Source organism: Dermacentor albipictus, unplaced genomic scaffold (genome assembly GCF_038994185.2).
Source record: "Dermacentor albipictus isolate Rhodes 1998 colony unplaced genomic scaffold, USDA_Dalb.pri_finalv2 scaffold_20, whole genome shotgun sequence".
In the NCBI taxonomy this organism is placed as follows: Eukaryota; Metazoa; Arthropoda; class Arachnida; order Ixodida; family Ixodidae; genus Dermacentor; species Dermacentor albipictus.
The window spans coordinates 1,461,634-1,484,575 of NW_027225574.1; the positions used below are offsets into that span (position 1 = coordinate 1,461,634).

At 41.9% G+C, this 22,942-nt stretch overlaps 1 protein-coding gene and 1 long non-coding RNA gene across 2 annotated transcripts in view; one reads left to right on the forward strand and one right to left on the reverse strand.

Annotated features, from left to right (window-relative positions):
• Nucleotides 1-22,942, reverse strand: part of LOC139052226 (uncharacterized) — a 723,436-nt gene that overhangs the window by 7,909 nt on the left and 692,585 nt on the right. The gene's annotated exons all lie outside the window — the stretch shown is intronic.
• The window catches only part of LOC139052230 (uncharacterized), a 153,905-nt gene that overhangs the window by 584 nt on the left and 130,379 nt on the right, over nucleotides 1-22,942 (forward strand). Inside the window, exons 2-5 of the long non-coding RNA XR_011509797.1 lie at nucleotides 910-963; nucleotides 2,024-2,209; nucleotides 3,546-3,636; nucleotides 13,955-14,022. This is a non-coding gene — a long non-coding RNA (uncharacterized lncRNA). The remainder of the gene's footprint in view (nucleotides 1-909; nucleotides 964-2,023; nucleotides 2,210-3,545; nucleotides 3,637-13,954; nucleotides 14,023-22,942) is intronic.

Consider the following 22,942-nt stretch of genomic DNA (forward strand, 5'->3'; position numbering starts at 1 on the left):
AATAATAGCACCAGTGTGACTTTCGCTGGCGAAGACAGGTTGTCGAAAAAACAGCTTGGGTATTCTGAAGATTTACTAGCGCTTTAGGTATATTACCGCGAATAATAAAAACGCTACAACGCTGTATGGCAGTGTCAGGCGATGTGGCAGCATGGATATTTTCGTAGCGGTAAGGCGGCTGCATGCACGAGCGAACAGACACAACGCTTTAAAAGCGCTGAAACAACAAATTTAATGTGCCTTTGGCTGCAAGTCGGACACACATTAGCTCAGAATATAAGCCGATGTATAATGTTATTATTTTTATGTAATCTGTATTTTCACGGTTGTAAATATTTAAGAGCATGAATTTGCTGCAACCTTTATATAGTAAATCCTACTAGGCTTACAAACCTGGCTGTGTTATGTAGAGTATTTGTGATATTCCTACTGGATTTTCTATTTTGAGTCCGGCGTTTTATGAAAAAGAGGGTCTTTTTATTTGTAGTCTTATGTTAGTGCAGATATTTGGCAAGCAGAAATGAGTTGATTGCAAAGTTGTACCTCCCGGTGAGCTGCATATGAACCCAAGTTTATCCTGTCTTGGCTATTGTAATATGCATATAACAATTTTTTAAGTATATACAGCTGTAGTTGGCTTAGTCGCTGTAGCGTATGTTGTAGAAGTAGAAGGCCATGATTATTTTACTGTTTTGATGCAGAAATACCTTTTTTTTCTTGTACCAAGAAACGCTCACAGCATTGAATGAAATGAAGTGTGGTGTATTTTTCTACTTATTTATTAAAGGAAATTTCCTCTGCGGTGTATGAGAGATTAGTTTACTTTCTTTTACTACACAATGCGTTATCTCCTCTGCTGCTGCTGCTGTTCTGTGTATCTTTGTAATTTTTAAATGTACCTTATTTTAGGTATTCAAGAAATGGCAACATACAGAAGATACCATCTTATCCAGCACGTTATGGGTGAGACAGATCGTAGCAGGCACTTTTTCATATCTCATTAGCTTATGATGCTATTTGTTGTAATTTTTGTGTCCACTTTCCTGGCCTTTATTCATTTCAGCATTATTGTGCAAAGGGTAATACTTTTACATCGAGATCGAGTAATTGTCCAAAGGAGAGACATGGCTGGAGGAGACGACACACATAAGCCTCCTTTGTCCTATGTCTATGTTGCACACTTACTCTGTTGTTATCTACCAACAAGCCCAAGTTCTTGATCAGCGACATTTACTAATTCTCCGTTATTACAATTTCATTTATGCAACATTGAAAGTGCAGAGGTACACAGGAAGAGAGACTTGAAATGATGAAGAGCCGTAGAACAAGGAGCATCGCTGAAGCCAATGTTTCGACAAGGAGAAGGAGATAAGTTTTCTTGTCAAAACATTGGCTCCTGTAAAATTTCTTGTTCTATCACTATTTACGATTAAAAGACAGCATGATTGTTGTTGCTGAAGTATTATGCATTATGGAATAAAAATTAACAGGGTGAAATGTCAGGAATGTGAAATTTCTTGTGTATTCTAATGCTACAGCGAAAGCCAGAAAAACAAAATGTAGAGAACCACATTGTTATTTTTCACTACCCAGTTTAGCCAGCTTCATTCAGAGCTGGTACTTTGTTGCATTAACGACCACTGCAATTCATTAATTGAATTGCTTCGTGATTTACTTATGTTTAGAGATGTTGAACTTGTTTTAATGCAGCTTAACCTAGTGCGTGTAAAAAATAAACAATTACATTTTAAGAGGCTTGCAGTTGACTAGCAGATCACTTGATTGTATGAGCTCAGGTTTCCACCGAGCTTCCATGCACAAATCGGATGCACATTCTTTTTTGTCATTGCTTGGATTTTTATAAAGATAAGTACCATTTCTTCTTTGTCGACGTTGTACTTGTGTTGTAGGACCTAACTGTTTACATTTATTGGTATTGGTGTCCATGTTACACACACAACTGAATTTTTCTTGTAAATTTTGACATGGTAGGACTAAGAGCATTTGTGCGAATTTGCTGCAGGTACACTCTGGTGACTGCCGCCCCTGCATCCTACCACCGTGTCCTGACTACGTCCACTAGGGAGTTCGAAGCCTTTTGCGGCTACTGCCACTGCGTCCTGCCGCCACCGTGTCCTGACTACGTCCACTAGGGAGTTGGCAGCCTTCGTGATGATACCAAGCAGGCTGGAAGCCGACAAAGATTATGGTAAATACATGTAATTAAGCGACAACTTTTTGAGTGAAGTGGCTTGTAGCCACTCAGCAATGCAAGAATGAACTTCAAAGAAGTTTAGACTCCCTGCTATCGGTGCAGGAATGCTCAAGTCCATTCATTTTGCCTTAGCCGCCAAGAGGCTATGTGGATTAGACGAAACGCGATGCAAATTTTGAAACTAGTAGGAGAGCACTTGTACAAATTTTTTTCTTCCTTAACACAAAACTGCTTTGATAAAGGTTTAGCAATGAAAAACAATACAGTGTACTCTCATACATTGTATTGGGCATAAATTTACTAGGACTGCCTCAATAGTAAGTATGCTGATAAACTTACACCAAAACCGACTTTTTTTGTTAGTTCATCCTCATCTCTGTGCACTGCTGCATAATTTACCTTCCTGAAACCAGTTTTTGCATGCAGCACAAGTCCTAAATATATGGATTACATAAATTTGCAGCTTTTGCTGTAAGCCAGTTCCATGAAAATAAAGTTAATAGGCCATTTTGTCCATTTTTAATGACCCATATTGAACTGAGCAGTGATTATTAAGCAGTTCAATTTTTGTTGTAAGGCCTCTCTTTATTGTCCTGAAATAGTTGGCCCCAATAATGAAGGAACCAATTTTTTAGCTATGCCTTTTATGATGCATAGTTTGGTGCATTACACAAAATCTCACTTAGTGCTTGCGCCAGTAAAGAAGCTTTTTAAGTCAAGTATTTCTTGAAATTAACATTTGTCCTATATTGAAGGGCCTCCAGTTTTTCAAAAAAAATTTCAAGTGGTCGTGTGCCAGGTCGGGACAGCTCGCATGGAATAGCCTACTTACACAAATAGGGAGGGCTACACCCGCCGTGGTTGCTCAGTGGCTATGGTGTTGGGTTGCTGAGCACGAGGTCGCGGGATCGAACCCTGGCCGCGGCGGTCGCATTTCGATGGGGGCGAAATGCGAAAACATCCTTGTATTAAGGTTTAGGTGCACATTAAAGAAACCCAGGTGGTCGAACTTTCCGGAGTCCTCCACTACGGCGTGCCTCATAATCAGTGGTTTTGGCACGTAAAACCCCATAATATAAATTTTTTTAGGGAGGGCCACGTACACTTGACTTTATGTTAAGATACTATTATTGATCTACAAAAGACAAAATGAAACATTCCATCCTATAAGCAGCTCTTCACATTCATTTACACTTTTGCACATTCGTATACCTCAAGTCTGGTGACTTGTGTCTGTTTTCGTTATCTGCTATGTGCCGATGGTCAACTTCAGGTTTGCCCTATGGTGAAGAATATTTTGGTGCTGAAGATATGGATCTGTGTTTTTCAGGTTGCCTCGAAATTTTACCCGAGCCGTGCCACACACTCTGGCCAGGCCTCCTGCAAACGACGTATAACCAGGCTCAACGCATGAGTGTCGAGTGAGTCCGGAGATCAAGGCAACCTGCTGTGCAACCTTTTGTGACCCCTCTACATGTTCCACCTATTTCACAGGTGTACCTCAGCTCCGACCTATCCCAACAGCATCAGCAGCTGTGGTCACTCATCGAACCATGGATGAATGTTGGGGTGGAGTGATTTGAAGAGACATTCTATGTGTCTCTTCAACTTCTTAGCAAACACTTGTGTTATTATAAGTCATATGTGTCTTTAGTACTTAGATTTTATTGGTTCCTTTCTATTAGAGTTCTCACCATCGATTCCTGCTATTATAATGTATGTCTGTCTTTATGCCTAGTTTTTCGAAGTTTTTTTGTACTTGTGTATGTAATTGATAGGTTCATAATTGTTATACAGAAGGCTAAAATGCAAACTTATGGCATTTTTTCTTCATTTTGATAATCTACAGTACTGCAAAGTGTTCAAGAAATGTAACCTAACGTGGGCTTTGGTGCAGGAAAAATTTAGGAGCAATATAGGGTACGTATTTCAAACGCCGATTATTTTTGGAAAAGTCAAGAATATAGGAGCACAGAAAAAAAATATTAAACTAGAGAAACATGAGTTCCCCTCATAAGTCTGGTAATAATGTGACTTCCTTTCACTGCAAAGATACCATTAATACTCGCACACAAGGTTTGAGACACGAAAGCTATGATACCCTTGGCATTTCTCAGTGCCTATTTGCCACACTGACGAATGTCAAAGGCATCGTAGGTTTCATGCACACATTGTTTGTGTTACACTTTTGAGTATTGCATTTCTCAAACACAAAGGTTTACAGCAGTGCGTTAATTAGCAAATGCCTTTCCTAATTTATTAGTGCAAGAGTAACAGTATAGATCATGTAAACATTATTTTAAGACTATATGTCCATGGATGCACGCTTCTGCTGACATAGCACTGACGTGGTCGTGGGATGAATGTCTTTATTTCAGATTTAAATATTGGCTTCCAGGTCTGGGTTAGTGTCCTACACTGAGTAGTCTAGGTCAGAGCCCATTTACTAGAAGAAGTGAATTAAACTAGGAATTATAAACATCAAAAGATCTTGTTTAGGACACTAATGTGACAATCAGTAAGGTTCTTTGGGCATTCATTTCTAAATTTGTGAGGATATATTTTATGGCTGGTTTCATTATTGTGAGAACAAATATTTGTTTATTGTCACACTAGAGTTGGCTGCCCCCATTTGTATACAACCCCTTTACAGGCTAAAAATTCAGAGTTATCCTATTTATTCGCATAATGATCGGACTTTTTTGTAAAAAATTGACTCAAACTCAGGGGTGCGATCATTACGCGGCTTAAATTTCCCGCAAAGAGAAAAAAATTTCATCTGGCATTTGCTACGGGATGACAACAGGTCAACAAATAGGCGGCTGCCGCTGTATGTAGTGCGGGACAACAAAAAAAAATGGTGGCTGGCAGAGCAAGCCGAACGCGCCGCACGCGATTTTTTTTCTTCTCGTGAGTACATTATGTGCATTCAAACAGTTTCTTCCGTATCAGTAATGAATAATATCGGCAAGTTTGCGGCAATAACATAGCCATGTCCACTTTGAGGGGACAGAAACAGATGGGGGCGCTTAGCTGCCAATGACATAGGAACACATGGCGGGCATTCTGAAGAAACTCCGGCATTTCTCTTCACCACTAACCTAATATGGCACGTTTCTGCTAAGGGTGGGCGAATATCTTAGCTGCGTTACAAACGGCAGCGAATAAATAGGGTACATTTCTAACGTATCAGTGTAAACGTGGCTGCTGTCATTGCCGCTCGCGGTTTGTTGCGTGCCCAGGGGTGCAGACAAAAAGAATCAAAAGACGCCTTTTTTGTTGTTTTTGTTGACCAGAACCATTATAAAGCCTACACATAATAAAGGCAAGTTTGGTTGCAGCTTTTTTTTTCATAGAAGTGCGGGAAGTCATGAAAGGAATGAAATGGGGCATCTGCTTAAAGGGAAGCTGAAACACTTTTCGAAAAAAATGAGTTCTCTGCGGCATTCTACAGTTTTGAGTCCCCTGAACACGAATATCTCGTTAAAAAGGGCGGAAACAAGCGCAAGCGGCTGTTTTTTCATAAAAACGCGCACCAGCGCCTCAGGGTATCGCGCGAACGCCGCTGTTGCCCGTGATTGGTCGGAGCCGCTGTGACGTCAGTGGCGGCAGTCGCCGGTCGGCGCCGCCGTTTGAGAGCGTAGCACGCTGTTCTGTTCTGGCTGCATAGCTGAGTTGTAAGCATTACGGAACGTTCTCGCTGTCTCGGACAGCTTGTATTTTCACCCGCCGTGGTTGCTCAGTGGCTATGGTGTTGGGCTGCTGAGCACGAGGTCGCGGGATCGAATCCCGGCCACGGCGGCCGCATTTCGATGGGGGCGAAATGCGAAAACACCTGTGTGCTTAGATTTAGGTGCACGTTAAAGAACCCCAGGTGAGCGAAATTTCCGGAGTCCTCCACTACGGCGTGCCTCATAATCAGGAAGTGGTTTTGGCACGTAAAACCCCAAATATTATTATTAGCTTGTATTTTCGCCGTACATATGTTCGAACCGACGGCCGATACGGAAAACGATGGCGGCAACGGCGGCAAGGACGATGTTGAGTGTGCCGAGGGCGACGTGTACACCTTCTCGCGCGCTGGAAATCTTAGCTGTTACGTATGCTTTTTTTTTTTCATGTAGCTGCACGTTCCAATCACGGGAGAAAAAATGCGCTAAAGTGTCACTGGGAACTTGCTGCTGGAAGAATGCCGAAGCACTAACTTCTCATTAGATTGTAAACACGGGTACAATTCCGCGATGTCAAGCACCGCCGCTGCTTGTCTGAAGTCCCGTGGTTTTCTGAGCGTTGATACACGATCGCGAACATAAGTGCCGCGTTTCAAAGCGCGCACATGCAGTGCTGCGAGGTACTGTCATGGAAGTTGCTTATCATACACATCCAGATCGAGATGGTCAGGGGGATTATATGTGCAATATTCAGAATATGTGTCACAAAAACCTTACACTTCGCTCGCCGATCTGCTGCCAGGTGCAAGCCGACGGAACACAGGGGTCCGCTTTACGCTTCGCCCTGGCCTACAAGCGAGAGGTTTCTGTACAACATTTATTTATTCAGGGTTGGTCAGCCCGAGCAAGACGCCCGTGTATCGGTGCGTCGGCAATCACGAAGCAACTCGTTGAAGGGGGATAACAAGCATTTAATCATACAAAAAACTGATCACGGACAATAAGGTAACAAAGAACTCAAAGTAAGAACGAACAGAATTGGCGAGAAGTACAGACAATTGGGAACACGTCAAGAACACACAGTAATCAGGCAGGGTTACAACAACAGTAAACAAATGAGTTTAGAGGCAAACGAGTCATTTATAGTTAACAGAAAAGAAGAAGAGGACAAGCCGGCGGACAGACCATATCGTAGCGCAGCGAAGAACGGGGACGGCTCGGGTGGCAGTCGTTGCGGCGATGGCTCGAAGGCGGCGGGCCCGGTGCGATGAAACGCGCGCCTCGCCGTCAGGAATTCGGCCCCGCACGCCGCAAAGACTCACACAACCTTCTTCACTGCCTGCTTCCAACCGACTGTCCCCCTTCCCACCGAACTGCTAACGAGCTGGCGGCGGGAAGGCGCTGGTGAAAAGAAGTGCTGTGCCCAGCGGTTATTTACAGGCGTTTTTTCTCTCGGCGCCACTGAAGACAGCATGCGCACTGTCGATTTATGGCCCGGCCGTCTCCGCGATCCCGACCAGCGGAAGCAACCGAACAGTGGACACAGGGCGCACAACTTTCTTCACCGTGCGCTCTGCCTGCTCCACTCTAGTAATCTTACACCGCGGCCAAGCCCCGACTCCGTCGAAGGGGACAGCGAAGCCGCCTCCGAAAAACAGCCGCTTGCGCGGCTCACAAAGCCGACCGTCTCCAGATGCCCCTCGACCCCGGGCAGTCCTCTCCGCCCTCTCTCGCGGCCTCCTCCCGTAGCCTCTGAACGGGATGCCCGAAAACCACACTCTAAAGAAATATATATATAACATGGTTGGCGCCGGTCTGTGACAATATGGTTCGACGACTTTGCGATTGTGGCTCGATCAAGAATCGGTATGCGCGCTCCATGATAGTGTTGACATAAAGATATTAGGCAGTTTTAGCACCGCCGTGTGGTAAACATGATAACTGCAACCGTACGTCGAATGTCACTAGGCAAGCCGATACTACAATTTATACCTCAGGTGCAATGCTGTGGAAGCTACGCACGAAGTCCGGTTACCAAAATTTATGACTGCGCGCCTTTCCGTCTATGGTTCGCAGCGTGCCAGCGGCATTTCCTCGCGCGAGCATGCACGTGAAGCTGCCGCGACGGGCTGCAATTAAAGAATGCCGAAAACAAAATTGATTTAAAAGAACGTGTTAGCAGCCGTATAAGTACACGGATTGTATCTATGGGTAAATTCTTTTTTTTTCATTCAGAACTGAGCTTATATATGAAAAGTTTTCTCAAAAATCGTGTCAAGAAACACCGAACTTTTTCTAAGTGCGAACGCAGCCACTGCAAGAAGTATCTCAAGCCTCCACAGCTTTGCACCTGATGTATGAAACGGAGTATAGCAACGCTAGCAACAACGCGTTTCCGCATTTGTCGTAAGGCTATCCGGCTATCGCGGAAATGGTCCGAGCACAGCACAGTTGATTTCGTCGGCACGAACTTATCTCTCCTCACCGCACTGCGCTGCAAGCTTCTTGTGCTTCGGGAACCTGTGAAACACCACATCGTCTCGCCCGCGTGTGTTCGCGCAGCCGATTGCTGCACAGAACGAGGGCATGTTGGGCGCCCTTGGCTGTAGGCACTCACGCAGCACAGAAGGAAAGAACAGTTTACGAAAATCGCAAAACAAACGTGAGCGGCGGCGGCGGCAAATCTCTCGTAGCGTCGTTCAGTAAAGCGCAGGACGGAAAGAGGCATGCCAGCGCATGCCAGCAGCACGCCGGTCCGGCAGCTCGGTCCCCGCCAGTGACGTCACTCTCGCCGGTTCTCTCCTCTGGTAACCTCCTCACCCGGCGCTCCGGGAAGCGATGGGGGCGTGTCCGCGGGGGTGATTTAGAAAGCGATTTCCGCCCCTTATATTAACAAAACGAAGAAAAAAATTTCGGAACCGTAAATTTATTAGGTATGTTCTTCCAAATCCCAGCCATTCATGGAAATTGAAAACCGCTTCAGCTTCCCTTTAAGAATGTTTGGTGCTTGCAGACCGCTTGGTTTGTCTTAGCAGGATGCGTTGTTGGGCAAGTTGGTTCATTGTAAAAGTTGGTTCATTGGTTCCGCTTTCTAGACAATTACATGTAAGAAAACAGGACAGGTGCCAACTAACAACTGAGGTTTATTCCAGAAAAAACACTTATATATCGGGCCATACCAGCGCAGGCGCATCAGGGTATCAGCAGCATAACAGAAGAACAACCCAAAATCAGAAAAAACCAAAGGCATGGCTCACCTAAACATACTATCAAGAAAACGTGCCTCCCTATTGTAAAGTATGACTGATGTGTCACTGATGCATGCTTGCCCCTTCTTTTTTCTATAATATGACTCAAGAAGTTCACGTGCTTTTTCATTACTTCGCTTGCGCAGGATCTTACCTTGGTATAGCAGAGGCCTGCATTTATGTTCTAAGCAGTGCATGGGTAAATGACGTTGCTCCCGGTTTATAATTGATCTTTCGTGTTCTCGGATTCGCACGTTCAAACATCGGCCCGTCTGGCCTATGTAGGTTTTGCCGCATGTCAGGGGACTCTGATAAACAACGCCAACTTGGCAATCACAAGAACCCAAGAAACACAAGAACCCCTATTTAGATTGCCAAGTTGGCGTTGTTTATCAGATTCCCCTGACATGTGGCAAAACCTACATAGGCCAGACGGGCCGATGTTTGAACGTGCGAATCCGAGAATACGAAAGATCAATTATAAACCGGGAGCAACGTCATTTACCCATGCACTGCTTAGAACATAAATGCAGGCCTCTGCTCAACCAAGTGAAGATCCTGCGCAAGTGCAGTGATGAAAAAGCATGTGAACTTCTTGAGTCATATTATATAAAAAAGAAGGGACAAGCAAGCATCAGTGACACATCAGTCATACTTTACAATAGGGAGGCACGTTTTCTTGATAGTATGCTTAGGTGAGCCACGCCTTTGGTTTTTTTCTGACTTTGGGTTGTTCTTCTGTTATGCTGCTGATACCCTGATGCGCCTGTGCTGGTATGGCCTGATATATGTGTTTTTTCTGGAATAAACCTCAGTTGTTAGTTTGCGCCTGTCCTGTCTTCTTACATGTGATTGTCTAGAAAGCGCAACCAATGTTTCCTATTGGTTTGTCTTGAAGAGTCGTTCGCATAGCAGTCGAAAGATGGTAAGCGTGATCATTATAGCTAAACTTGGCACATGACATATCGCTTCGGCAAGTTCGGGGTGCAATCATTACACGGGAAATAAAAAAATCTAATTTTAACGACAAAATTTAGGGGTGCGATCATCATGGGATGGGCTGTTTTTGGTTTTGCGCACTCAATGTTCAGGGATGCAAATGGTGATATACAACAGAATGCAAAAAAGACTAAGGAATGCAAGCAGGGCGTGGGGCTTTTTAGGCAGGTGCATGCTTGTGCTATTTATAAGGCTCCCCATGGTATGCCTGAAGGCATTTCCTAACGCTTTGGTAGAATACACTAACACCCACTTATTAGGGGGAAATACTCCTTGAAACAACTTTTTATATATTTGTACTAGAGATTTGAATATACTGTCATTCATGAAGTGTTTTATTAGATTTGAATTGTCATTGATTTTTCTGTAGCTGCTGTTTTTTAGTTATGTCCTACACAGGGCAAAATATTTTTGTGGGCACTTTCTTGTGTATAAAATTTTCAGAAATAGCTTCATGCTGTATCTTATTTAGCTAGTTGTATACTGCAAAGTAGTGATACCTATCCAAATGGCTTGTACAATTACTGGAACTATGCAAAAAAATATTAGGCCCCTTTAAATAATTTTACAGATTGCAATTTCGATTATATATCAGCATTCTGCATATCTTGAAGAGTACGTATGCCAAATTTCGTTAGTATAGAACAATTATAAGTGCATAAGGTTATTGTTTTGGTTTTGTTTTTATTGTTATTGTTATTGTTTGTTATTATAAGTGCATAAGGTTATAAAGTTTTTGAAGTATATTCGATAATTTTTTTTCACGATAGCATGAGAAGTATGCAAGATTCGTAGGCAGGCCTGTCTGCCTGCCTACTAATCTTGCATACTTCTAGTAACTTTACATGCTGTTCGAATAGATATTGGCACTTTGCAGTCTACAAAGAGCTTAGTTAGCTACAGCACACTGCTTTTTGAGAAAATTTAGTAACAAGAAAGTGCCCACAAAGATCACTGTATTTTCCCATTGTGTAGGACATAACTCAAGAAGCAGCTAAAAAAATACTAATGACATATATGAAATCTGCATGAAGAACTCTACAATTTGCTCTCTTTTCGAACCTCTAGTATAAGTAATAAAACTGTTTCGAGTAATATTCAATCAGCAAAACATGCCCCTTACTATAGTGACTTACAACATAGCGACGCAAATTGAAGGCAAGTCCTTTTGTCGAAGCGACTCTGGGCTGTCTTCCCAGGGGCTTCTGTTAAACACTGAAATTTCCTGCATTTGCCAGAAGTTAAATACTGAAATGTTTGTGAATGTGCAATTGGTATTGGCACACTATCAGAAAAAAAGTTCCGTGAAATGCAGAATCGACTATAACTTTGTTCGACATTTGCATTTTAACTGCATATCTTTGTTTTGTGTTTTGCACTGAGTGTTTCAGCAGTGACTGCCGCTAAAAATTGAACATAACTGCTTCATGACAATGCGACAATTTTCGCTAACAGAAATCTATAGCAGTGGCAGGCATTATAATTACAGTACTCAATAAGTCTAGTTTGTAAGAACTCAGACTAGTCCCAGTTCTGAGATACACAACCCAAAAAGACATGATCAAATACGTTCATCCTCCACACAGAATTGTCCCACGAGGCTTGCAAAATGTTTTTTGGCAAAGTAATAAACAAAGCATGTTCCACCCAGTATGGCAATAAATATTTCAGAGCTGTCAGTCTCAGGACTCCTACAAGCTAACGATACCTTGAGCACTGACTAGCCTCAATAATTGGAAGTCAGCCATGTTGCTGAAATGATTAAAACTTCAATTATTGTGATCTTGTTTAAGAAGAAATTTGCAATTATAATGCAGTTCTAGTCTCTGTCACGTTTGTAAATATTTTCCAATTATTTTTTCAGACTACAATTTTTGGAAATAGAGGTATTCATTGCAGAAAGAGCTAGTACATGGCATTTAATTGCTGAAGACAGTCATTTAAATGCTGAAGACAGTCATTGTAGACTGTCTTCAGCATTTGTTCTGTTGCACAGCTGTTTCTTGAAATCCGAAAGGATGTACCCGCCTCCTTATGTTAGCAAGAAACAGGGAAATCTGTCAGTATGTTTTGTTTAGAATACAGCTGATCAACCCGATAGTTAGGCTGCTTGCTAATTATAAAATATAACGATAATAGTGCAGGACCATAAAAACAGAGTGATGCTGACTCACAACTATGCCCAGCTACATCTACGCAGCTGTGCCATACAATGTGCATGTGTTCAGAAGGGCCAAATGCCCCAGAGAGAAAGCAACAGTAACTCATTGTGTGTCATCTTGTACAAGCAGATTATGCGCTAGGTGTAATTTATGCTCAGTAAATACATAAATCAGCCATGTCAGGTTTCTTACTTTAGGTTGCAAGTTCGAAGTTCTTGTAATCTTGCTTGTTTTTATTTCTTTTCCTTTGTGAGCATGAGTGACTTGGTCGCCTTTGCACATATTCTCAAAACTGTTTCTTCATCACTGGGAATCACGAAATTCCCAGTTATTGATATGGTAGGCTTGGAGCTTAATTCTGTTATCTTACATATGTTTATCTACGAAGTAGTTTTATTGTTCATTGAAACATATCACGCAATGCACAGTGGGCACCGAAATTATGAATGTCTGTTCTTGCTTTCTGCCCTGCTCTGGTGTTTTCAAAACCTAGCATTGGTGCAATGGCCTGTCAGCATCTGCAGAAAACCAGTAAAGTGGCTAAAGTTAAAGGTCAACAACAGAATTAAGATACAAAGGAAAGATATAAGTTCGCAATGGTCCCCTATAACCAGAGTTTCGCTTAGAATTAAAAAAAATTGACATCCTGCTGTGGTGTGAGAGTTGCTTTGGGTACCAAGGGGACTACGTAGCACCTGTGCTAGTGTACACAACAAAGAAAAAAAATCACTCCAGATTGGAGCGGCAGTGGAAAGTTGAGCACAGATGTTTTATTTCACGCACCATTAATGTGGCTTATCATCTGCTCCTGTTCTGTGGGAACGCATACATTGGGAAGACAATCCTTTGCGCCATTGTTACCTTAGCGGGACACCAGAGAAAGGTAGAAATCGTGAACAGGTATTCACACTTGGTTGCCCACAGTTTGGATGTGTTTCACTCTACAAAAGACTACTGTGGTAGATAACCATAATGACAAAGACAAAAGTGTCAGTCATCCGTCCGTGACCTCCAGTGTTTATAGAAACACTTCTTTCTGTATATGTGCCAAGCCGTAGGGAGGCTTTACGTAACTCAGTCATGCTTGCTAAGTTAAAGATCAGAATAAGGAAAATCACAAGAACATTGTATGAGTGATTTGTAAATGTGGCACCTAATGTAACTTATTCATGTGTGGGCTGAGGATAGATTACAGCCAGTGCATAATGGGCTCTTACAGGATGACTTGTGATGAGTAAAAGCCGTCCTCACATCTTCCTCTTTGTTTCTTTTGGATCTATGTGCACTATGTGCATTGTTACAGCTGCATGCATGCAGCTGGGTACAGTTTGTTTATGCGTTCTGCTTCCTCCCTTGTCCTCATCATTCATGCGCTATCTTTGCCGTAACAAAATACAGCTACCTGTGCTACTTATTTTGTCAATGTGTTTACATTATGGAAAGTTTTGTATTAGCGGTTATTTCTACCTGTGAAATTGTCTTTGTGAGCTATTATACTTAGTCTTGCAAAAGTATGTTTCTCAACATAAATAAGTGATCAGTATAAGTGTTGCTGTATTTATTTTTATAATTTTGTCAGTTATGAAGTTTTTATGCACTGTTGCATGTTGTATGACAGAATAAAATTGATGCACAATTTTTTAATGTGGTGTTTTTCAGATCAATTTTCATCTCACGCTAAGAAACAGAAATTGAGTGGGAAAAAGTGCCAACAAGAGTACCATAAGGTAAGACAGCTGCTTTTACTGTTATATTGGATTATCAATTGCCAACCAGTTGTTTTCAGCAAGCACAGTATAATGCATAGATTATGTAATCTAAGTTGGAATATTGTTTTTATTGCATTTCATTATCTGGGTCTCCTTTGTACATAAATGCAGCCTTTCTTGTTATGTGTAGCTTACTTGCTTAGAATGTTAAGTCGTAAGTTAAGTCTTTTAGAACAGGGAAATAGGTTGAACTTATGATCTTTTGACATATTATAAGAGACTTGTCAGGTGCTGAATTGAACTTCTACATGAGTTACACAATATTTTGGGGTCTCATTATGGTTCCGAGTGGCATTGCAGTGTCATGCATATGCAGCTGCAGGCTACGTATTGGATATTTATCTAAGACTGCTTTGCTTGGTTGGCTATTGATTCCAGTTTAATAGTAATGAGAATTGTCTTGCTTTCATAGTGATTCTGTGCTGACTGATACATTTGAATTTTCCAGAAGACAGTAACACAGATTGACGAAATATTAACTTTTTCTTGCTAACCTGCCATGTGCTTTTGGGCAAGTTTACTGCGGATTTTTTGTTAGCCTATGTTGTCTTTTTACAGTAGTCCTCTTGAGAACTAGCTGTAGTTGTGTGTACTTACAGCAAGAGTTGTTGACACATATTGAAAAGCGGCTCGACACTGCCATCCAAGAGTGAAACGACACACATGAGTTAGTTACATTGCTTTGTTTGCAAGAGACCAGCACCACGCACTAAGGGTAACTTTACACATACTGGTGAAGTCATCAGACTCATCTAGAATGGTTACCTAAATCATTCTTGCAGTGTTCATGTGACACTTTATCTGGAGTCATCTGACTCATCTAGAAATTTTAACGGACTCCCTCAGCACTAGTCTTGTGACCCTTTTGAGAGGGTATAGGCGACTACTACAACAGAGTATGCATTACTATTGTGTGCGGAGTCATGTAAACACCTTGTATGTAGCACAGATAGTCGTGGGACTCTCTTCCAAAAGATAGTTCGGGTGTCTCCCACAAAGTGTGTCATATACGTGACGAGTCCAGACTCTTCGAAAAGAGTAAGGGATACTCTTTTTTTCTTAGTGTGTAGGATATCGTCTATACCTGTTTGCTCTCTGATCCAAACCGCTCTTTTTCTGTCTCCTAAAGTTATGCGTAGCAGTATTCGTTCCATCACTCTTTGTGCGGTCCTTAACTTGTTCTCAAGCTTTTTTGTCAGTCTCCAAGTCTCTGCGCCATATGTCAGCACCGGTAAAATGCGCTGATTGTATACTTTCCTTTTCAATGATAACGGTAAGCTCTCAGTCAGGAGCTCACGATGTCTGCCGTATGCAATCCAACCCATTTTTATTCTTCTGTGAATTTTTTTCTCATGGTCAGGGTTCCCCGTGATTAGTTTACCTAGGCAAACGTACTTCTTCACAGACTCTGAGGCTGACTTGCGATCTTGAAATCTTGTTCCTTTGCCCGGTTATTTATCATTATCTTTGTCTTCTGCATATTATTCTTCACCCCACTCTTGTACTCCCCCTGTTAAGGTTTTCAATCATTTCTTGTAACTCGTCCGCAGTGTTGCTCAATAGAACAATGTCATCGGCAAACCGAAGGTTGCTGGGGTATTCGCCGTCGATCCTTACTCCTAAACCTTCCCAGTTTAATAGCTTGAATACTTCTTCCAAGCACGCAGTGAATAGCATTGGAGAGATTGTGTCTCCTCTGCTGACCCCTCTCTTCATAGGTATCTTCCCACTTGTGTAGAATTAGGGGGGCCATGGACTCTGTAGATAATTTCCATGGTATTTAAATAAGTGGTCTGTACTCCTTCATTATGCAATGCTTCTATAACTGCTGGTATCTGTACTGAATCAAATGCTTTTTCGTAATCTAAGAAAGCCATATAGAGAGGCTTATTGTATTCTGCGTATTTCTCGATAACCTGATTAATGATATGGATGTGATTCATTGTAGAGTATCCTTTTCTGACGCCGGCCTGTTCCCTTGGTTGTCAAAAGTCCAATGTTGCCCTTACTCTATTCGAGATCATTTTGGTAAATATTTTGTGTAATACTGGGAGTAAACTAATGGGCCTATTATTTTTCAGTTCCTTAACGTCGCCCTTTTTATGGATTAGTTTAAAGTTTGCATTCTTGCAGTTTTCTGGGATCCTAGCAGTGGATAGACACTTCGTATAGAGAGCCGCCAGTTTTCCAAGCATTATGTGCCCTCCATCTTTGATTAAATCGACTGTTATTCCGTCCTCTCCTGCCGCTTTTCCTAGTTTCATCGCTTGCAAGGCCCTTCTGACCTCATCTATAGTTATAGGAGGGGTTTCTGTATACTGTTCATTATTGTTTCGAATAGAGTACTACTGAGTCATCTGGGTGCTGTACAGGTCACTATAGAGTTCTTCCGCTGCGTTTATTATACCTTCCAGATTGCTGATAATATTACCCTATTTATCTTTCAGTGCATACATCTTGGTTTATCCTATGCCAAGTTTCCTTTTCACTGAGTTCAGGCTGCGTATAGTTTTTATGGCTTCTTCAGTCTTTCTCATGTTATAATTTCTAATATTGCTTATGTTCGCTTTGTTGATCAATTTTGACATTTCTACGAATTCTATCTTATCTCCTGAGTTGTGCACTTTCATTCTTTGTTGTTTCTTTATTCGGTCCTTTGTTACTTGGGAGAGGTTGCCTACCGGTTCCCTTGGTGGCTTGCCTCCCATTTCAATTGCTGCCTCTGAAGATAGCCTCAATACCGTTTCATTCATTACCTCTATGTCATCATCATCATCACTTTGTTATAAGGTTGCATATTTGTTTGCAAGTGCCAGCCAAAATTTGTCTGCTTTTATCCTTACTGCCTCTAAGTTGACCTGTTTTTTCTTGACCAATTTTACTCTTTCTCTGTAAAAATTGAGGTGAATACTGGCCCTCACTAACCTAAAATTACTGCACTTTACCCTACCTATCACTTATACATACTGCACTATGCGGGGATCAGCTGAAAGTATGACATCAATTTCATTTCTTGTTTCACCATTAGGGTTTTTCCAGGTCTCCTTTCTGTTGCTACGCTTCCTGAAAAAGGTGTTCATTATTCTCAGCTTATTCCTTTCTGCGAATTCTACCAGCATCTCTCCTCTAGTGTTTCTAGAATCGACACTGTAGTTGCCAACTGCCTATTCACCCGCCTGCTTTTTCCCCGCTCTTGCATTGAAGTCACCCATTACTGCTTTATACCATATTTGCACTTTTCGCATCGCTAATTCAACATCTTCATAAAACTTATCTACTTCCTCATCTTCGTGACAGGACGTTGCAGTGTAGGTTTGTACTACCTTTAATCTATACATCTTATTTAGTCTCATAACGACTACTACTACCCTCTCGTTGATGCTGTAGAATTCGTCAATGTTGCCTGCTATGTCCTTATGAATTAGGAATCCTACCCCGTATTGCTTCTTATCTGGGAGACCTCTATAGCAGAGTACATGGCCGTTATTGAGCGATGTGTAAGCCTCACCAGCTCTTCTAATCTCACGAAGGCCGATAATGTACCAAACAATGTCTGATAGTTTTTCGAAGAGTCCTGCTAAGCTAGACTCACTCAAGTGCGTTCGGGTGTCAAACGTTGGAAGGGTCAGTTTGCATGGGCAGCCTGTCGAGACCCAGAGATTCTTAGCACCCTCTGCTGCGTTGTAAGCCTGGCTTAGACAACTAGGTAACACTCACTGCAACAGTCTGATACCTCTTGTCTAATGAATACTAATCTTAACCGATTTGCACTAAACCATAATATTATTCTTCCCAAGGTACGCATAAATTATGGTTAGCAGAGTATCCATTTTTCGTCCATTTCCTTCTGGAACACACTACCTCCTACAATAAATCATGTATATCATTTCAATTTAAACTAGAACCAAAAGACCACATTATCTCCTGCAACCACTTAAATCTTTTTTTCCATTTCTCCCTTCAAAATGTACGTCTTGTTAAAACTTATGCTACACTAATAAAAGTTTGCTTGGTTGTGTCTCATTATCCATTTACTTTAATATTCGCATAATTAGTCAAATGTCATAATAATTAATACACTTTTTTACTAGAATGTTGATAGCTAATTTGTATTAGCCCTGCTAAATATAAACCAATACTATGTTTCTTATTTTCTTAATTTTTTACAACATTTGGTGCAAGTATTTATATTTTGCTTATACACTGTACAGGAGGTCCCATTAGTCTTTGACCTCGGGACCTCCTCCTGTATAATATTCCCTTGTACTGTATCTTCTGTATTTATAATAAACCCTCATTCATTCATTCATTCAATGAAGTGGTTTTCAATGTCTAAGAAAATACCAAATTATTTCATTGGCTCTGTATATTAGACAAGCTTTCCCAAATATTAATTACTGTACTTTTTAAGTGATTTACGTTTCTGAAACCTGTACGGACGCCAATAATCTACGGATGTAAATTTAATGAGATGAACATTAAAAAAACAAGTACAGATACATAAGTAAAGGAAGATCAGTATTTGATTTACTTATTTAGTACATACTACAGATCTTTCGGTCCTAGCAGAGGGGCAATAGAATGCATACAAATAAAAGAGAACAAAGTAGGAACAAGCGAATACAAATTTATACAATTTTAGACACACTCTGTCTGTCAAATGTCATTCCAGTCTGATATTGTCCTGGAAAAAAAAAACAAAATTTAAACGTGTCAGTTCAAGCATAACAGGATGTGAGTGAGTCCGGATGATGCGGTCTTGTGTGCCCTGTTATTGCAGGTGTTATGTAAGTCGATGGTTTATTTCGAGCCTGTTGTTGAGAAGAAGGGAAAGGAATTCAAGCCTTAGCAGCTTTCGGAGTGATTCAAGAGTGACTATGGAATTTTCTGTCATAATTTTAGAGGGAGAGTCCAGTCTTACGAATTTATGAAATATAAACCTAACTACCTTTCTTTGCATTTTTTCAAGACGCACAATATTTGACTTCGTGTAAGGATCCCATGATATACATGCATACTCTAACTTTGGTCTAATGAAAGTAAAATAACACAGTTATTTCACATTAGGAGGGGCATTTCTCAGTTTGTGTCTTAGGAAACAGAGTTTGCGGAAAGCAGGACAAATATCATTAATGTGCATATTCCACGACAATGTGGAAGTCAAAATAACACTTGTGTATTTGTAATTGTTGGTCTCACGCAGAGCTGAAGAACCTAGCGTATAAGTTAGTGGTTCTTCTTTAAGACTAATAGAAAGAAATACGTATTTATCAGCGTTAATGAACATACCCCTTTCATTACACCACTTCATTATGTTATTTAAATTTTTTTCGAGGACAGTCTGATCATTCTGACAAATTATATCACTGTATAAAATACAATCATCGGCAAACAGTCTAATTTGCACACCGGGAGTTATGGTTTTAACAACGTCATTTATATACATTAGCAACGGTAAAGGCCCCAAGACACTACCTTCGGGCACCCTCGATATGACTGGGAGAGTGGCCGAGCTATGTTCCCGAATTGTAACGCAGTGAGTGTACTTGCTCAGGTAAGCAATAATCCAGTTTATGAAAATGACAGGTATGCCAATAATTCTAAGTTAGAATAAAAATTTGTCGTGTGGAACCTTATGGAAGCCTTTTCTGAAATCTAAAATATTACATCTATACGACCATTATTGTCTCGCGATAAACCAAACGAATGAATCACTTATACTAATTACTGCAGCACATGACAAGATTTTGTTCACATAACGCTGCCAATAAAAATGACTACACTAATTTATGATGGACCAAATAAAACTGCTCTTTTCGGCATTCATCAGTGTAATAAGTAAAACCACTACGAAATAACCCGGGCACGGGAAATGTTTTGATTATATAACAGAACTGCGATTGGGTTGTTCGAAAACTGGTCCTGCTGAATTGCCTAATGAGTTCAAATTAGGCTGTAAATGCAAAGTGTTTAGCTTGTAAACAAAATGTTATTGACAGTATGCCTTATAATGTCAACAATATGGTGCTTCCACAAAAGCAAACAAGAAAAATGTATGCGATTTCTTTGGCATTTACCACACTTAGTTTCACTTATACTTTACCAGATGTAGTACCAAATAAGGTTAACTTGTAAAAAACACAAAGCTATTTTAAAAGCATAAAATTATTCAATGGAAATTTTGATGACCATAAATTTTACAGAAATAAAAGGTGGCAAGCCTATGCTGCCAGTTCAACAGAAATCCTTTACAATATTGAACAGCCTCAATGAAAACTTGGTGTTAAGCTCTCATTCTAGTTTAGAAGACAATGTCCCCAATGACTAAATCAGTACAGTACCTTACTACAGCAACACTAAAAAATTACCGACGATTACGTTACTTCCTAATGCGAAATTTGAGCGCAGCAAATAAGCTGTTTCACCTTTTCGATAGATTGAGGCAAAGAAATCGAGCAACACATGTATGCGCTATCACATAATTTTTTTTATTTTTCACACGTATTCCTTTAACAAAGACTCCACTAACAGTTCTTGACAGTCATGAAGGAAGTTTTGTGGTCGGAGAAATAGACTGATACATGTTCGACTTGGTACACCAATGCTTGATTCTCAAAGACGAGATCTATACAAGTGCCTCGCGAGGTTGTCACAGCTGTGGGACGCGTTACGAGCGAGAGGAACGGGATGTTCTCCCGCATAAGTGTTAGGAAATTGCTGTTTGTCTTTATGTCAACATTAAAGTCCCCCACTACTAACATCGGTGTGGATCGATGGACGGTTAATGCGAGTTGCAGGAAGTGCACGACGTCTTTCGTGAGTGCGGTAGGGGCGGTGCACATATACAGATCCGCCGCCACCGATCTGGCTCTCTGATTGCCACCGCACAGGGGTTGCATTGGAGAAGGAGCGAAGAAAGGAATTAAGTTCGAGCCGGCGCTTTGACAACCGGAGACTCGCAGGAAGAGGGGGGAGGGGGCGGCGTGTACACCCAGCGGCAAACGATGGGGGCCGAAGCGCGCGCAGCAAGCTGACAACACGATAAAGGGAGGAGGGAAGAGATAGCAGCGACTGACTGATGCCGCTGACGCCGATAGTGAGTCAACCCCAGCTGCGGAGTTGGTTTCAGGGACAACGCCGCCGATGCCGACACAAACAATATGATACCCTCGCTTCCGCAGCGCTAAGAACCAGGTCTAACCGTGGGAAGGTGGTCACGTATTCGTCGACGTGCCGGGGCCTACGTGAAATAACCGGCGCGTCGGCAACTGAAGAGCACCCTATCCGCCACACAAGAACAGTAGGGGGGGACCCTTTCCTCCTCTTTCTGCATGGCGGCGACGGTGTTCTATGCAGTCACGTTATCTTGACTCTCTAGCGGCGTCAGCGGCATCCATTGGTATCAGTCGGTCGCTGCTAGCGCTGGGGGGATGAAAGGGGGGCGGAGCTGGTTACGAGGCCGACGACAACGCCGACGACGACGCGAAACCCAGGAACGGACGCAAAAGAGCTGCGCTCTAAGAAACGTTGCATAATTTGACTCCCTTAAGTTAGCTTCGCCGCAGTACATCCGTGCTAGGCGGTGATCATAATAAAAGTCAAAGGGGGTGGCTGTTACAGATAATGTGTATGCGTGTTCCTTAATTGTGCACGCGCACACCCGTCGTTTTAGGCTCACCACTCACACGTGTTAAAAATTATCTCGGGCACGGCTTTGGAGATTTGAGCACTTCTTTCACCTATGATACACACCGCGAATATGAGACCGCAAACCAGTCTCTGGTACGCGTTACTTACTTATACACACACACTGTAAGCCATTATGAGCTGCTTCTGATATTTGCTGAAGCAATTTCGGTCCCTTGTTTTGGGGTCATGGCCCTATGTGCTCGTACTGTGACCAGAGACGGTGCGTGCGCGCACGTACCTTAGACCCTTACTACGTTTCTGCAAGCAGAATAGTCTTTGTAACAAGCCTTTGCATATCAGACACCTCCAAAAAAATCAATGTAGTAGGAATCACAGTATTAGTCCTCAGAGAGATGAGTAGTTGCGCTTGCAGTTTGCGCATTCTCCCTTCCCGCAAATCGCAAGATAATGTGTATCATTCACCGCATTACACAGATGTATTGCGGTGGGGCCACTGTGAAACGAGTGCTTCAATGCAATACAAGGATGGGACATTACGGTGAAGCATACTATAGCACATCAATTGCCGGCGGCCCGATGTGCAAGCGATGGGCACACAGCACGAAGTTTTAGTTTTTTAAATGTTATTTATTTCCTTAAAGTGTCCAAGAACAGCTTTGCGCCTTAGAATTGGTGCACTTGTGTTACGCAAAAGTTAAAGTTATGTGGCGTGAGGAACATTATCAAACGAACGGACAAGATGAATGCTCAGTTTCCATTTATAAAAAAGGCGACCAGTATAAAAAATAAATAACAAAAATACGCCAGATCAAGCGGGTGGGCGCACAACACACAGAAGTTCACGCTAACCGCCACTCATTAACCACATACACCAGACGCTTTATGTGCACTGTTTGCTGTCGAGCTCACTTCGAGAGACATATCGCTATCTAGGAAGCAGACGGAAAAGTTCCATTCGCATCTGCGTGCTTTCGCAGGACACAGCGACCCCATAGAAACTAACAAAAGAGGCGACGACCGGCGCAGAAACCACATAATCACCTTCTAAAAGACTGTTGGGCAACATGAACACGGGCACAGGCAAATTTCACTGACGCACATAGCACAAGGGCCAAACGACAACCTATTTAAACGACACACTTACAGAAAACTTCACCTATGACTTCATGTTGTGTCCTATTTCATCTCAAAGAACTTGTCTCGTTGACCAATTTACCATGAACCAACT